The following is a 17,850-nucleotide window of genomic DNA, read 5'->3' as shown; positions in this document are numbered from 1 at the left end:
GAGGCACATTTCACCCTCACTTCCTTCCTGTAAGGACAGGCTGCAGAATAATTAACGTTAACCACATCATAACAAAAAGCTATGTTAGTTGCTGAAATTGTTACCTGTTGTATGGCTAAATACCGTATAACAGATATGAATGAAGAATGCAGAGTTGGAAATCAATTCAAAGATTTCTGAGCTACTTGTACTTTGTTTATTAGTTACATTTGACAGATTTCATGGAAAATATATGGGACAAAAAATAATGAGATTTGAAAAGCTGTATTTCATTGTAAAACAAATCATTTGTTAATATCAAAGATGCTCAAAGCAAGCCCTGAACTTCCTGAATGGCATTCCTCAGATTGCCAATTATTTTAGTATTATGTGCCAAACATAGTAGATGTGGCTACCAGAGACACTCCTTGGGGCGAGGAGTGTCCAACTATAACTCCTCGAGTTATAATTGGACTTGTTAAAGGTCTCTGCACATGCAAAAATCATGTTAACTTAACTTCTGGAGTGTTCTGGAGCACACTCCCTACTTATTTCACATTTTGCTACTTTGTCCATTTTGGTCTAAGAAGATTCGGTTTCAAATTTACCTAATAGTCTACGTCTACAGTCTTTAGACCACTCACAGAACCAGCTCTGGCCCCGCCCGAACAAACCTGGACACCGAAATTTACCTGTAACATTGAGTTTCAGTCACTCACGGTGACACAAACTGACATGGCGTCATTAGGGTTCCGAAAGTGCTCCGTTGTTGGTTGTTTCAACCAGCATTGCAGCTTTTTCACTTTACCATCTGAGCAAGAATTATATGGATTAATTTTATAGTAAATGCCTAAAAACATTTTTGTCTGTGGACACCACTTCATCTGCGACTGCGTCGAAAATGGGGGTGCATTTAATGCTGGGTTTGAGGTTGAAGAAGGGCTCTGTTCCTACAAGACGTGATCCACTTACTGCTTCCCCAAACGTAAGTACATGCTTGATACTTATTTGATGTATGTACGCCAGAAGTTTCTTTGTTTATAACCTCCTTGCATTTCGGGGCTGTGGACACACAGCTACCTTGTAGAAGAGTTGTTGCTCATCTCAGGAATAAAGGTATGTACATTTAACAGCAGTATGATCATTTGTTGGCCAATAGGCAATTTTATATGACAGAGATTTCGGATTTCACATTTGAGTAAGTGTAGTAGAAGTAATCATAATCTGTTTTATTTCATTGTCTATATTTACTGTGTATGCAGTTCATCAACTTTGATATTTTAGTTCGGTTTATGGCTAATTCTTGTGCTACGGTGCAGATTATGCGGAAAACCTGATGGAGACCATCTTCAATAAAGTCCTGCTGGACCCAGGTCATTTTTTTGGAAGAACTTGTGAACATCCCTGCATCCCTACATAGGAAATACTGGACATACCATTAATCTACTATTCCATTTTCTACACCTTCTAGGGTGGTGTCAAGGAAAACAGCAGCTGCACTGCTTCCGATCAAAATGTCTTCCAAAACGCGGTGAGAACACATCTCACATCTCACCAGCCAACTGCCCATGACTGTACCTGTTCCGCTCCAGAAACTATGCCTTCAACATAACTATGAATCCTACCCATTCATCCCGTGGTCTGTTTACCCTACTTCCTTTCATTAAGCCATCAGGCCACTCCACCTGCACTTTGGACTGTGAAGTTAACTTATGCAGCATTATAGTGCTGATGCATTGGTTGAAAGTAAAGTTGGCTTTGACTATTGCTGTTTCACTGAACTTTTTTGAGGGGAAAAAAAAGACAAATGTTTTATAATATATTAACTTTTATTCAGGTATTTCAACAAAAACAGTAATTTAGTTATTTCACAGGTTGTCTAAGTCCAACATACTGTAGGTGCCTTGTCACTCATGAAACATTGCCCTGATCCACAGGACCAGGAAAGATGGGATGACAACTTGGACTCTTCGCCCCAGAAGTCCCAGCAGCAGCTGACAATACTTCTCTAGGCTAGATACCTGAAACGACTTGAGATAAACAGACATAGTACTGTCAAATATATGAAGACAAAACAATATAACTAAAGTTCTATTACTTATATATTAGAACTTGATATATCATACACATTACTAAAAGCAATTAAAAATATGTTACGTCAATGTATTGCAACCAAAGCTATGTTTGTAAACCAGAGTTCCCAGGTACGTAAATAGTAAAATGTTCTAAAATTATGAAATTCTGAGATACTGATTTACTCCATGCATGTGTAATTGTCCATAATTTGTCTGATATACTGTATATTGAATGCGTTCTGTAATGAATACACATTCAAACATACTGGCTCCAGTCCTGGATCATCAACCATAAATGACAGTAGGTTTGGAAACTGGTTCAGGCGTCTTGAAGTTAGGTTTATCTAAATTTTAATATCAAATACCATGTCACAATAATAAAAGTATTAAACACGTGTAAGACCTTGACAGCAACAGTTGCTGTCACTACATGCCTCTGTAGGCATTCACTGTTCCCACATTGGCACTTAATTACAGACAAATACGGCAAAATATAAGCTGCTGCTCAAGATCCCATGATCCCATTATGGAGAAATTATTTTGACACAGCAGCAGCATGAATGAGCGAAAAATGTGTAGAAATTAGTTTATATTAGTTTATCGAGTTATGCTCCCAAACAAGCTTAAGTCATGTTATGAATATTTTGTTGTATCCATTCAGGCTGCATTGTTAGTTGGCAATCGTTACTGTTAGTGTTAATCCCTAACAGTTAATAAAGTTGCACACTATATAAATTAATATATTGAGAGAAATGTGAAATTGCCATTGAGACATACCTTAACCAAGTCAAAGTGTAACCACTTCAACAGCCTCCCATTTGCCTTCAGAGTCAGATTGTGGATCAAACATATGGTAGAACTCCACTAACAGAAGAGGTAGCCATTTTGCCTTTTACAGTGGATACAGTGAACGTGACTTTTGATCCCCACAGCATATCACGACTATGCGCTTCCTCAAAAGGGTGTGGCAATGAACTTGCGAAATGAGTATGAGAACTTAAAACACACGTTTTCAGACAGGCCGTGTGGGCGATCTACAGAGCTTTTTGGCATGAAAAGTTAAAGACACCTTATTAAGAAGTCAAGGTCCAACTCCTTGCGTTATTTAGCGTGGAAAAAAGCGCGTGCATGGACCTTTAAAGTAGCATCATCTGCAGAGATTTTGTTAAGATGTGTTTTTCGTAAACACGTGCCTTATAAGTGCAGCGTGCTGAACAATTATGCTAGCTATGTCTTACCAATGATTTTACACAAAAAACAACAGATCAAACAGACACAAAGGTCCAGATTGCCAGTCATGGCCACCAAGGAAATTTTTTAGGGCCCCTGGGTTGTATTACAGCAGTGCCATTAGCAGAGATTGTAGCAAATTGTGTTTTCTTGTAGAGCAAATGAAATATTAACAACAAAAATGCTCTAGGTGAGGCTTAAACTCACAACCTCAGCATTGCTCTGCAGTGTACTGCCTCATAAGTACCACGTGCTGACCAATTATACTAGCAGTGTTTTACCGATGGTTTTACACAAATGACAATAGAAAAATCACACACAAATGTCAGATTGGCAGTCATGGCAAACACTGGGATTTTTGGTGGGCCCTGGGTTCTGACTGGATGTATTACAGCAGTAGACAAATAACAATAAAAAAAAACACATAAAAAGGTCAGATTGCCAGTCAAGACTACCAAGGAGATTCTTTGGGGCCCCTGGGTTCTCCCTGGATGTATTAAAGCAGTGCCATCGGCAGAGATTGTGGGAAATTAGGTTTTCTGGTAAAGCAAATGAGATATTAACAAGAAAGATGCTCCAGTTGAGGCTTGAACTCAGAACCTCGGCATTGCTCTGCAGTGTACTGCCTTATAAGTACTGCGCGCTGACCAATTACGCCACGGGAGCCTGTAAACAATGATTTACTCATGCTTTTTAGACAAATATCAATAGATAAAACACATACAAAAAGGTCAGATTGCGAGTCATGACTACCAAGGGGATTCTTTGGGGGCCCCTGGGTTCTCACTGGATGTATTACAGCAGTGCCATCTGCAGAAATTGTGTCGAGTATCTCTGTAAAGCAAATTAGATAATAACAACAAACATACTTCAGGTGAGACTTGAACTCAAACCTCGGGAGTGTACTGCTTTATAAGTACCACATGCTGACCAATTATGCTAGCTGTGTTTTACCGATGGTTTTACAGAAATGACGACAGAAAAATCACACACAAATGTCAGATTGCCAGCCATGGCCACCACTGGGATTTTTGCTGGGCCCTGGGTTCTAACTGGATGTATTACAGCAGTGCCAGAAATTGTGGGAAATTATGCTTTCCGGTAAAGCAAATGAGATATTAACAACAAAGATGCTCCAGGTGAGCCTTGGACTCAACCTCGGCATTGCTCTGCAGTGTACTGCCTTGTAAGTACCGCACGCTGACCAATTACGCTACTGGAGCCAATAACCTGCGCTCTACTCATGCTTTTTACAAATAACAATAGATAAAACACATACAAAGGTGAGATTGCGAGTCATGACTACCAAGGGGATTCTTTGGGGGCCCCTGGGTTCTCACTGGATGTATTACAGCAGTGCCATCGGCAGAAATTGTGACGAGTATCTCTGTAAATCAAACGAGATATTAACAACAAAGATGCTGCAGGTGAGGCTTGAACTCGCAACCTTGGCAATGCTCTGCAGTGTACTGCCTTAAAAGTATCGCATGGTGACCAATTACGCCACTGGAGCCTGTAAACAGTGTTTTACTCGTGCTTTTTAGACAAATATCAATAGATAAAACACATACGAAGGTCGGATTGGCAGTCACGACTACCAAAGAGTTTCTTTGGGGCCCCTGGGATCTAACTGGATTTCTTAAAGCAGTGCCATCGGCAGAAATTGTGTCGAGTATCTCTGTAAAGCAAATGAGATATTAACAAGAAAGATGCTCCAGGTGAGGCTTGAACGCACAACCTCGGCATTGCTCTGCAGTGTACTGCCTTATAAGTACCGCGCACTGACCAATTACGCTACTGGAGCCAATGACCTGCACTCTACTCATGCTTTTTACAAATAACAATAGATAAAACACATACAAAGGTGAGATTGCGAGTCATGACTACCAAGGGGATTCTTTGGGGGCCCCTGGGTTCTCAATGGATGTATTAAAGCAGTGCCATCGGCAGAAATTGTGTCGAGTATCTCTGTAAAGCAAATGAGATATTAACAAGAAAGATGCTCCAGGTGAGGCTTGAACGCACAACCTCGGCATTGCTCTGCAGTGTACTGCCTTATAAGTACCGCGCACTGACCACTACTACTCATGCTTTTTACACAATTAAACAATAGATAAAACACATACAAAGCTGAGATTGCCAGTCACGACTACGAAGGAGACTCTTTGGGGCCCCTGGGTTCTAACTGGATGTATTAAAGCAGTGCCATCGGCAGAAATTGTGTCAAGTATCTCTGTAAAGCAAATCAGATAATAACAACAAACATGCTTCAGGTGAGGCTTGAACTCAACCCTCGGCAGTGTACTGCTTTATAAGTACCACATGCTGACCATATTATGCTAGCTGTGTTTTACCGATGGTTTTACAGAAATGACGACAGAATAATCACACACAAATGTCAGATTGCCAGCCATGGCCACCACTGGGATTTTTGCTGGGCCCTGGGTTCTAACTGGATGTATTACAGCAGTGCCATCGGCAGAGATTGTGGGAAATTATTTTTTCTGGTAAAGCAAATGAGATATTAACAACAAAGATGCTCCAGGTGAGGCTTGAACTCGCAACCTCGGCAATGCTCTGCAGTGTACTGCCTTAAAAGTATCGTGCTGTGTCCAATTACACCACTGGAGCCTGTAAACAATGTTTTACTCATGCTTTTTAGACAAATAACAATAGATAAAACACATACAAAGGTCAGATTGGCAGTGACAACTACCAAGGAGTTTCTTTGGGGCCCCTGGGTTCGGCAGAAATTGTGTCGAGTATCTCTGTTAGGCAAACGAGATATTAACAACAAAGGTGCTAGAGGGTGAGGCTTGAACTCACAACCTCAGCATTGCTCCACAGTGTACTGCCTTAAAAGTATCGCCGGCTGTCCAATCACGCCACTGTAGCCTGTAAATGATGTTTTACTCATGCTTTTTAGACAAATAACAATAGATAAAACACATACAAAGGTAGGATAACCAGTCATCATTACCAAAGGGATTCCTTGAGGCCCCTGGGTTCTCACTGGATTTATTAAAGCAGCGCCATCGGCAGAAATTGTATCGAGTATCTCTCTAAAGCAAATGAGATATTAACAACAAAGACGCTAGAGGGTAAGGCTTGAACTCACAACCTCAGCATTGCTCTGCAGTGTACTGCCTTTTACATATCGCACGCTGTCCAATTACGTCACTGGAGCCTGTAAATGATGTTTTACTCATGCCTTTTAGACAAATAAAAATAGATAAAACACATAGAAAGGTCAGATTGACAGTGACGGCTACCAAGGAGATTCTTTGGGGCCCCTGGGTTCTAACTGGATGTAATAAAGCAGTGCCATCGACAGAAATTGTGTCGAGAATCTCTGTAAAGCAAATGAGATATTAACAAGAAAGATGCTCCAGGTGAGGCTTGAACTCACAACCTCGGCATTGCTCTGCAGTGTACTGCCTTATAAGTACAGCGCGCTGACCAAATACGCTACTGGAGCCAATAACCTGTGATGTACTCATGCTTTTTACACAATTAAACAATAGATAAAACACATACAAAGCTGAGATTGCCAGTCACGACTACGAAGGAGACTCTTTGGGGCCCCTGGGTTCTAACTGGATGTAATAAAGCAGTGCCATCGACAGAAATTGTGTCGAGTATCTCTGTAAAGCAAATGAGATATTAACAACAAAGACGCTAGAGGGTGAGGCTAGAACTCACAACCTCAGCATTGCTCTGCAGTGTACTGCCTTTTAGGTATCGCACGCTGTCCAATTACGTCACTGGAGCCTGTAAATGATGTTTTACTCATGCTTTTTAGACAAATAAAAATAGATAAAACACATAGAAAGGTCAGATTGACAGTGACGACTACCAAGGAGATTCTTTGGGGCCCCTGGGTTCTAACTGGATGTAATAAAGCAGTGCCATCGACAGAAATTGTGTCGAGAATCTCTGTAAAGCAAATGAGATATTAACAAGAAAGATGCTCCAGGTGAGGCTTGAACTCACAACCTCAGCGTTGCTCTGCAGTGTACTGCCTTTTACGTATCGCACGCTGTCCAATTACGTCACTGGAGCCTGTAAATGATGTTTTACTCATGCTTTTTAGACAAATAAAAATAGATAAAACACATAGAAAGGTCAGATTGACAGTGACGACTACCAAGGAGATTCTTTGGGGCCCCTGGGTTCTAACTGGATGTAATAAAGCAGCGCCATCGCCAGAAATTGTGTCGAGTATTTCTCTAAAGCAAATGAGATATTAACAACAAAGATGCTCCAGGTGAGGCTTGAACTCACAACCTCGGCATTGCTCTGAAGTGTACTGCCTTTTACGTATCGTACGCTGTGCAATTACATCACTGGAGCCTGTAAATGATGTTTTACTCATGCTTTTTAGACAAATAAAAATAGATAAAACACATAGAAAGGTCAGATTGACAGTGACGACTACCAAGGAGATTCTTCGGGTCCCCTGGGTTCTAACTGGATGTAATAAAGCAGTGCCATCGACAGAAATTGTGTCGAGTATCTCTGTAAAGCAAATGAGATATTAACAAGAAAGATGCTCCAGGTGAGGCTTGAACTCACAACCTCGGCATCTATCTGCAGTGTACTGCCTTATAAGTACCGCTCGCTGACCAATTACACTACTGGAGCCGATAACCTGCACTGTACTCATGCTTTTTACACAATTAACAATAGATAAAACACATACAAAGGTGGGATAAGCAGTCATGATTACCAAAGGGATTCCTTGAGGCCCCTGGGTTCTCACTGGATTTATTAAAGCAGTGCCATCGCCAGAAATTGTGTCGAGTATCTCTGTAAAGCAAATGAGATATTAACGAGAAAGATGCTCCAGGTGAGGCTTGAACTCACAACCTCGGCATTGCTCTGCAGTGTACTGCCTTATAAGTACCGCGCGCTGACCAATTACGCTACTGGAGCCAATAACCTGTGATGTACTCATGCATTTTACACAATTAAACAATAGATAAAAAAACATGCTTCAGGTGAGGCTTGAACTCAACCCTCGGCAGTGTACTGCTTTATAAGTACCACATGCTGACCATATTATGCTAGCTGTGTTTTACCGATGGTTTTACAGAAATGACGACAGAATAATCACACACAAATGTCAGATTGCCAGCCATGGCCACCACTGGGATTTTTGCTGGGCCCTGGGTTCTAACTGGATGTATTACAGCAGTGCCATCGGCAGAGATTGTGGGAAATTATGCTTTCTGGTAAAGCAAATGAGATATTAACAACAAAGATGCTCCAGGTGAGCCATGGACTCAACCTCGGCATTGCTCTGCAGTGTACTGCCTTGTAAGTACCGCACACTGACCAATAACGCTACTGGAGCCAAAAACCAGCAATGTACTCATGGTTTTTACAAAATTAACAATAGATAAAACACATACAAAGGTCAGATTGACAGTGACGACTACCAAGGAGATTCTTTGGGGCCCCTGGATTCTCACTGGATGTATTACAGCAGTGCCATCGGCAGAAATTGTGACGAGTATCTCTGTAAATCAAATGAGATGTTAACGACAAAGATGCTCCAGGTGAGGCTTGAACTCGCAACCTCGGCAATGCTCTGCAGTGTACTGCCTTAAAAGTATCGTGCTGTGTCCAATTACACCACTGGAGCCTGTAAACAATGTTTTACTCATGCTTTTTAAACAAATAACAATAGATAAAACACATACAAAGGTCAGATTGGCAGTGACAACTACCAAGGAGTTTCTTTGGGGCCCCTGGGTTCGGCAGAAATTGTGTCGAGTATCTCTGTTAAGCAAACGAGATATTAACAACAAAGGTGCTAGAGGGTGAGGCTTTCTATGTGTTTTATCTATTTAAGGCCACTGGAGCCTGTAAACAATGTTTTACTCATGCTTTTTAGACAAATAACAATAGATAAAACACATACAAAGGTAGGATAACCAGTCATAATTACCAAAGGGATTCCTTGAGGCCCCTGGGTTCTCACTGGATTTATTAAAGCAGCGCCATCGGCAGAAATTGTATCGAGTATCTCTCTAAAGCAAATGAGATATTAACAACAAAGACGCTAGAGGGTAAGGCTTGAACTCACAACCTCAGCATTGCTCTGCAGTGTACTGCCTTTTACGTATCGCACGCTGTCCAATTACATCACTGGAGCCTGTAAATGATGTTTTACTCATGCTTTTTAGACAAATAAAAATAGATAAAACACATAGAAAGGTCAGATTGACAGTGACGACTACCAAGGAGATTCTTTGGGGCCCCTGGGTTCTAACTGGATGTAATAAAGCAGTGCCATCGACAGAAATTGTGTCAAGTATCTCTGTAAAGCAAATCAGATAATAACAACAAACATGCTTCAGGTGAGGCTTGAACTCAACCCTCGGCAGTGTACTGCTTTATAAGTACCACATGCTGACCATATTATGCTAGCTGTGATTTACCGATGGTTTTACAGAAATGACGACAGAAAAATCACACACAAATGTCAGATTGCCAGCCATGGCCACCACTGGGATTTTTGCTGGGCCCTGGGTTCTAACTGGATGTATTACAGCAGTGCCAGAAATTGTGGGAAATTATGCTTTCCGGTAAAGCAAATGAGATATTAACAACAAAGATGCTGCAGGTGAGCCTTGGACTCAACCTCGGCATTGCTCTGCAGTGTACTGCCTTGTAAGTACCGCACGCTGACCAATTACGCTACTGGAGCCAATAACCTGCGCTCTACTCATGCTTTTTACAAATAACAATAGATAAAACACATACAAAGGTGAGATTGCGAGTCATGACTACCAAGGGGATTCTTTGGGGGCCCCTGGGTTCTCACTGGATGTATTACAGCAGTGCCATCGGCAGAAATTGTGACGAGTATCTCTGTAAATCAAACGAGATATTAACAACAAAGATGCTGCAGGTGAGGCTTGAACTCGCAACCTTGGCAATGCTCTGCAGTGTACTGCCTTAAAAGTATCGCATGGTGTCCAATTACGCCACTGGAGCCTGTAAACAATGTTTTACTCGTGCTTTTTAGACAAATATCAATAGATAAAACACATACAAAGGTCAGATTGGCAGTCACGACTACCAAAGAGTTTCTTTGGGGCCCCTGGGATCTAACTGGATTTCTTAAAGCAGTGCCATCGGCAGAAATTGTGTCGAGTATCTCTGTAAAGCAAATGAGATATTAACAAGAAAGATGCTCCAGGTGAGGCTTGAACGCACAACCTCGGCATTGCTCTGCAGTGTACTGCCTTATAAGTACCGCGCACTGACCAATTACGCTACTGGAGCCAATAACCTGCACTCTACTCATGCTTTTTACAAATAACAATAGATAAAACACATACAAAGGTGAGATTGCGAGTCATGACTACCAAGGGGATTCTTTGGGGGCCCCTGGGTTCTCAATGGATGTATTACAGCAGTGCCATCGGCAGAAATTGTGTCAAGTATCTCAGTAAAGCAAATCAGATAATATCAACAAACATGCTTCAGGTGAGGCTTGAACTCAACCCTCGGCAGTGTACTGCTTTATAAGTACCGCGCGCTGACCAATTACGCTACTGGAGCCAATAATCTGTGATGTACTCATGCTTTTTACACAATTAAACAATAGATAAAACACATACAAAGCTGAGATTGCCAGTCACGACTACGAAGGAGACTCTTTGGGGCCCCTGGGTTCTAACTGGATGTATTAAAGCAGTGCCATCGGCAGAAATTGTGTCAAGTATCTCTGTAAAGCAAATCAGATAATAACAACAAACATGCTTCAGGTGAGGCTTGAACTCAACCCTCGGCAGTGTACTGCTTTATAAGTACCACATGCTGACCATATTATGCTAGCTGTGTTTTACCGATGGTTTTACAGAAATGACGACAGAATAATCACACACAAATGTCAGATTGCCAGCCATGGCCACCACTGGGATTTTTGCTGGGCCCTGGGTTCTAACTGGATGTATTACAGCAGTGCCATCGGCAGAGATTGTGGGAAATTATGCTTTCTGGTAAAGCAAATGAGATATTAACAACAAAGATGCTCCAGGTGAGGCTTGAACTCGCAACCTCGGCAATGCTTTGCAGTGTACTGCCTTAAAAGTATCGTGCTGTGTCCAATTACACCACTGGAGCCTGTAAACAATGTTTTACTCATGCTTTTTAGACAAATAACAATAGATAAAACACATACAAAGGTCAGATTGGCAGTGACAACTACCAAGGAGTTTCTTTGGGGCCCCTGGGTTCGGCAGAAATTGTGTCGAGTATCTCTGTTAGGCAAACGAGATATTAACAACAAAGGTGCTAGAGGGTGAGGCTTGAACTCACAACCTCAGCATTGCTCCACAGTGTACTGCCTTAAAAGTATCGCCGGCTGTCCAATCACGCCACTGTAGCCTGTAAATGATGTTTTACTCATGCTTTTTAGACAAATAACAATAGATAAAACACATACAAAGGTAGGATAACCAGTCATCATTACCAAAGGGATTCCTTGAGGCCCCTGGGTTCTCACTGGATTTATTAAAGCAGCGCCATCGGCAGAAATTGTATCGAGTATCTCTCTAAAGCAAATGAGATATTAACAACAAAGACGCTAGAGGGTAAGGCTTGAACTCACAACCTCAGCATTGCTCTGCAGTGTACTGCCTTTTACGTATCGCACGCTGTCCAATTACGTCACTGGAGCCTGTAAATGATGTTTTACTCATGCCTTTTAGACAAATAAAAATAGATAAAACACATAGAAAGGTCAGATTGACAGTGACGACTACCAAGGAGATTCTTTGGGGCCCCTGGGTTCTAACTGGATGTAATAAAGCAGTGCCATCGACAGAAATTGTGTCGAAAATCTCTGTAAAGCTAATGAGATATTAACAAGAAAGATGCTCCAGGTGAGGCTTGAACTCACAACCTCGGCATTGCTCTGCAGTGTACTGTCTCATAAGGACTGCGCGCTGACCAAATACGCTACTGGAGCCAATAACCTGTGATGTACTCATGCTTTTTACACAATTAAACAATAGATAAAACACATACAAAGCTGAGATTGCCAGTCACGACTACGAAGGAGACTCTTTGGGGCCCCTGGGTTCTAACTGGATGTAATAAAGCAGTGCCATCGACAGAAATTGTGTCGAGTATCTCTGTAAAGCAAATGAGATATTAACAACAAAGACGCTAGAGGGTGAGGCTAGAACTCACAACCTCAGCATTGCTCTGCAGTGTACTGCCTTTTACGTATCGCACGCTGTCCAATTACGTCACTGGAGCCTGTAAATGATGTTTTACTCATGCTTTTTAGACAAATAAAAATAGATAAAACACATAGAAAGGTCAGATTGACAGTGACGACTACCAAGGAGATTCTTTGGGGCCCCTGGGTTCTAACTGGATGTAATAAAGCAGTGCCATCGACAGAAATTGTGTCGAGAATCTCTGTAAAGCAAATGAGATATTAACAAGAAAGATGCTCCAGGTGAGGCTTGAACTCACAACCTCAGCATTGCTCTGCAGTGTACTGCCTTTTACGTATCGCTCGCTGTCCAATTACGTCACTGGAGCCTGTAAATGATGTTTTACTCATGCTTTTTAGACAAATAAAAATAGATAAAACACATAGAAAGGTCAGATTGACAGTGACGACTACCAAGGAGATTCTTTGGGGCCCCTGGGTTCTAACTGGATGTAATAAAGCAGCGCCATCGCCAGAAATTGTGTCGAGTATTTCTCTAAAGCAAATGAGATATCAACAACAAAGATGCTCCAGGTGAGGCTTGAACTCACAACCTCGGCATTGCTCTGAAGTGTACTGCCTTTTACGTATCGCACGCTGTCCAATTACATCACTGGAGCCTGTAAATGATGTTTTACTCATGCTTTTTAGACAAATAAAAATAGATAAAACACATAGAAAGGTCAGATTGACAGTGACGACTACCAAGGAGATTCTTCGGGGCCCCTGGGTTCTAACTGGATGTAATAAAGCAGTGCCATCGACAGAAATTGTGTCGAGTATCTCTGTAAAGCAAATGAGATATTAACAAGAAAGATGCTCCAGGTGAGGCTTGAACTCACAACCTCGGCATCTCTCTGCAGTGTACTGCCTTATAAGTACCGCTCGCTGACCAATTACACTACTAGAGCCAATAACCTGCACTGTACTCATGCTTTTTACACAATTAACAATAGATAAAACACATACAAAGGTGGGATAAGCAGTCATGATTACCAAAGGGATTCCTTGAGGCCCCTGGGTTCTCACTGGATTTATTAAAGCAGTGCCATCGCCAGAAATTGTGTCGAGTATCTCTGTAAAGCAAATGAGATATTAACGAGAAAGATGCTCCAGGTGAGGCTTGAACTCACAACCTCGGCATTGCTCTGCAGTGTACTGCCTTATAAGTACCGCGCGCTGACCAATTACGCTACTGGAGCCAATAACCTGTGATGTACTCATGCATTTTACACAATTAAACAATAGATTAAAAAACATGCTTCAGGTGAGGCTTGAACTCAACCCTCGGCAGTGTACTGCTTTATAAGTACCACATGCTGACCATATTATGCTAGCTGTGTTTTACCGATGGTTTTACAGAAATGACGACAGAATAATCACACACAAATGTCAGATTGCCAGCCATGGCCACCACTGGGATTTTTGCTGGGCCCTGGGTTCTAACTGGATGTATTACAGCAGTGCCATCGGCAGAGATTGTGGGAAATTATGCTTTCTGGTAAAGCAAATGAGATATTAACAACAAAGATGCTCCAGGTGAGCCATGGACTCAACCTCGGCATTGCTCTGCAGTGTACTGCCTTGTAAGTACCGCACACTGACCAATTACGCTACTGGAGCCAAAAACCAGCAATGTACTCATGGTTTTTACAAAATTAACAATAGATAAAACACATACAAAGGTCAGATTGACAGTGACGACTACCAAGGAGATTCTTTGGGGCCCCTGGATTCTCACTGGATGTATTACAGCAGTGCCATCGGCAGAAATTGTGACGAGTATCTCTGTAAATCAAATGAGATGTTAACGACAAAGATGCTCCAGGTGAGGCTTGAACTCGCAACCTCGGCAATGCTCTGCAGTGTACTGCCTTAAAAGTATCGTGCTGTGTCCAATTACACCACTGGAGCCTGTAAACAATGTTTTACTCATGCTTTTTAAACAAATAACAATAGATAAAACACATACAAAGGTCAGATTGGCAGTGACAACTACCAAGGAGTTTCTTTGGGGCCCCTGGGTTCGGCAGAAATTGTGTCGAGTATCTCTGTTAAGCAAACGAGATATTAACAACAAAGGTGCTAGAGGGTGAGGCTTTCTATGTGTTTTATCTATTTAAGGCCACTGGAGCCTGTAAACAATGTTTTACTCATGCTTTTTAGACAAATAACAATAGATAAAACACATACAAAGGTAGGATAACCAGTCATCATTACCAAAGGGATTCCTTGAGGCCCCTGGGTTCTCACTGGATTTATTAAAGCAGCGCCATCGGCAGAAATTGTATCGAGTATCTCTCTAAAGCAAATGAGATATTAACAACAAAGACGCTAGAGGGTAAGGCTTGAACTCACAACCTCAGCATTGCTCTGCAGTGTACTGCCTTTTACGTATCGCACGCTGTCCAATTACATCACTGGAGCCTGTAAATGATGTTTTACTCATGCTTTTTAGACAAATAAAAATAGATAAAACACATAGAAAGGTCAGATTGACAGTGACGACTACCAAGGAGATTCTTTGGGGCCCCTGGGTTCTAACTGGATGTAATAAAGCAGTGCCATCGACAGAAATTGTGTCAAGTATCTCTGTAAAGCAAATCAGATAATAACAACAAACATGCTTCAGGTGAGGCTTGAACTCAACCCTCGGCAGTGTACTGCTTTATAAGTACCACATGCTGACCATATTATGCTAGCTGTGATTTACCGATGGTTTTACAGAAATGACGACAGAAAAATCACACACAAATGTCAGATTGCCAGCCATGGCCACCACTGGGATTTTTGCTGGGCCCTGGGTTCTAACTGGATGTATTACAGCAGTGCCAGAAATTGTGGGAAATTATGCTTTCCGGTAAAGCAAATGAGATATTAACAACAAAGATGCTGCAGGTGAGCCTTGGACTCAACCTCGGCATTGCTCTGCAGTGTACTGCCTTGTAAGTACCGCACGCTGACCAATTACGCTACTGGAGCCAATAACCTGCGCTCTACTCATGCTTTTTACAAATAACAATAGATAAAACACATACAAAGGTGAGATTGCGAGTCATGACTACCAAGGGGATTCTTTGGGGGCCCCTGGGTTCTCACTGGATGTATTACAGCAGTGCCATCGGCAGAAATTGTGACGAGTATCTCTGTAAATCAAACGAGATATTAACAACAAAGATGCTGCAGGTGAGGCTTGAACTCGCAACCTTGGCAATGCTCTGCAGTGTACTGCCTTAAAAGTATCGCATGGTGTCCAATTACGCCACTGGAGCCTGTAAACAATGTTTTACTCGTGCTTTTTAGACAAATATCAATAGATAAAACACATACAAAGGTCAGATTGGCAGTCACGACTACCAAAGAGTTTCTTTGGGGCCCCTGGGATCTAACTGGATTTCTTAAAGCAGTGCCATCGGCAGAAATTGTGTCGAGTATCTCTGTAAAGCAAATGAGATATTAACAAGAAAGATGCTCCAGGTGAGGCTTGAACGCACAACCTCGGCATTGCTCTGCAGTGTACTGCCTTATAAGTACCGCGCACTGACCAATTACGCTACTGGAGCCAATAACCTGCACTCTACTCATGCTTTTTACAAATAACAATAGATAAAACACATACAAAGGTGAGATTGCGAGTCATGACTACCAAGGGGATTCTTTGGGGGCCCCTGGGTTCTCAATGGATGTATTACAGCAGTGCCATCGGCAGAAATTGTGTCAAGTATCTCAGTAAAGCAAATCAGATAATATCAACAAACATGCTTCAGGTGAGGCTTGAACTCAACCCTCGGCAGTGTACTGCTTTATAAGTACCGCGCACTGACCAATTACGCTACTGGAGCCAATAATCTGTGATGTACTCATGCTTTTTACACAATTAAACAATAGATAAAACACATACAAAGCTGAGATTGCCAGTCACGACTACGAAGGAGACTCTTTGGGGCCCCTGGGTTCTAACTGGATGTATTAAAGCAGTGCCATCGGCAGAAATTGTGTCAAGTATCTCTGTAAAGCAAATCAGATAATAACAACAAACATGCTTCAGGTGAGAATTGAACTCAACCCTCGGCAGTGTACAGCTTTATAAGTACCACATGCTGACCATATTATGCTAGCTGTGTTTTACCGATGGTTTTACAGAAATGACGACAGAATAATCACACACAAATGTCAGATTGCCAGCCATGGCCACCACTGGGATTTTTGCTGGGCCCTGGGTTCTAACTGGATGTATTACAGCAGTGCCATCGGCAGAGATTGTGGGAAATTATGCTTTCTGGTAAAGCAAATGAGATATTAACAACAAAGATGCTCCAGGTGAGGCTTGAACTCGCAACCTCGGCAATGCTTTGCAGTGTACTGCCTTAAAAGTATCGTGCTGTGTCCAATTACACCACTGGAGCCTGTAAACAATGTTTTACTCATGCTTTTTAGACAAATAACAATAGATAAAACACATACAAAGGTCAGATTGGCAGTGACAACTACCAAGGAGTTTCTTTGGGGCCCCTGGGTTCGGCAGAAATTGTGTCGAGTATCTCTGTTAGGCAAACGAGATATTAACAACAAAGGTGCTAGAGGGTGAGGCTTTCTATGTGTTTTATCTATTTAAGGCCACTGGAGCCTGTAAACAATGTTTTACTCATGCTTTTTAGACAAATAACAATAGATAAAACACATAGAAAGGTAGGATAACCAGTCATCATTACCAAAGGGATTCCTTGAGGCCCCTGGGTTCTCACTGGATTTATTAAAGCAGCGCCATCGGCAGAAATTGTATCGAGTATCTCTCTAAAGCAAATGAGATATTAACAACAAAGACGCTAGAGGGTAAGGCTTGAACTCACAACCTCAGCATTGCTCTGCAGTGTACTGCCTTTTACGTATCGCACGCTGTCCAATTACATCACTGGAGCCTGTAAATGATGTTTTACTCATGCTTTTTAGACAAATAAAAATAGATAAAACACATAGAAAGGTCAGATTGACAGTGACGACTACCAAGGAGATTCTTTGGGGCCCCTGGGTTCTAACTGGATGTAATAAAGCAGTGCCATCGACAGAAATTGTGTCGAGTATCTCTGTAAAGCAAATGAGATATTAACAAGAAAGATGCTCCAGGTGAGGCTTGAACTCACAACCTCGGCATTGCTCTGCAGTGTACTGCCTTATAAGTACCGTTCGCTGACCAATTATGCTACTGGAGCCAATAACCTGTGATGTACTCATGCTTTTTACACAATTAAACAATAGATAAAACACATACAAAGCTGAGATTGCCAGTCACGACTACGAAGGAGACTCTTTGGGGCCCCTGGGTTC

General features: G+C 41.9%; 7 non-coding genes across 7 annotated transcripts; all 7 read right to left on the bottom strand.

Moving 5' to 3' along the window:
• Positions 1 to 4,994: 4,994 nt before the first annotated feature.
• trnai-uau (transfer RNA isoleucine (anticodon UAU)) lies at positions 4,995 to 5,088 on the bottom strand. The gene is made up of 2 exons: positions 5,051 to 5,088; positions 4,995 to 5,030 (listed from the first exon to the last, which is right to left on the bottom strand). It is a non-coding gene; the product is annotated as a tRNA-Ile (tRNA).
• A 1,580-nt stretch (positions 5,089 to 6,668) lies between these two features.
• On the bottom strand, positions 6,669 to 6,762 carry trnai-uau (transfer RNA isoleucine (anticodon UAU)). Its single transcript has 2 exons — positions 6,725 to 6,762; positions 6,669 to 6,704 (listed from the first exon to the last, which is right to left on the bottom strand). It is a non-coding gene; the product is annotated as a tRNA-Ile (tRNA).
• A 1,072-nt stretch (positions 6,763 to 7,834) lies between these two features.
• trnai-uau (transfer RNA isoleucine (anticodon UAU)) lies at positions 7,835 to 7,928 on the bottom strand. Its single transcript has 2 exons — positions 7,891 to 7,928; positions 7,835 to 7,870 (listed from the first exon to the last, which is right to left on the bottom strand). It is a non-coding gene; the product is annotated as a tRNA-Ile (tRNA).
• Positions 7,929 to 8,125: 197 nt separating this feature from the next.
• trnai-uau (transfer RNA isoleucine (anticodon UAU)) lies at positions 8,126 to 8,219 on the bottom strand. The gene is made up of 2 exons: positions 8,182 to 8,219; positions 8,126 to 8,161 (listed from the first exon to the last, which is right to left on the bottom strand). It is a non-coding gene; the product is annotated as a tRNA-Ile (tRNA).
• Positions 8,220 to 10,486: 2,267 nt separating this feature from the next.
• On the bottom strand, positions 10,487 to 10,580 carry trnai-uau (transfer RNA isoleucine (anticodon UAU)). The gene is made up of 2 exons: positions 10,543 to 10,580; positions 10,487 to 10,522 (listed from the first exon to the last, which is right to left on the bottom strand). It is a non-coding gene; the product is annotated as a tRNA-Ile (tRNA).
• A 3,053-nt stretch (positions 10,581 to 13,633) lies between these two features.
• Positions 13,634 to 13,727, bottom strand: trnai-uau (transfer RNA isoleucine (anticodon UAU)). The gene is made up of 2 exons: positions 13,690 to 13,727; positions 13,634 to 13,669 (listed from the first exon to the last, which is right to left on the bottom strand). It is a non-coding gene; the product is annotated as a tRNA-Ile (tRNA).
• A 2,267-nt stretch (positions 13,728 to 15,994) lies between these two features.
• On the bottom strand, positions 15,995 to 16,088 carry trnai-uau (transfer RNA isoleucine (anticodon UAU)). The gene is made up of 2 exons: positions 16,051 to 16,088; positions 15,995 to 16,030 (listed from the first exon to the last, which is right to left on the bottom strand). It is a non-coding gene; the product is annotated as a tRNA-Ile (tRNA).
• Positions 16,089 to 17,850: the final 1,762 nt, after the last annotated feature.

Source organism: Betta splendens, chromosome 16 (assembly GCF_900634795.4).
Source record: "Betta splendens chromosome 16, fBetSpl5.4, whole genome shotgun sequence".
NCBI classification, from domain to species: Eukaryota; Metazoa; Chordata; class Actinopteri; order Anabantiformes; family Osphronemidae; genus Betta; species Betta splendens.
This window is presented reverse-complemented; position numbering and strand designations above follow the sequence as displayed.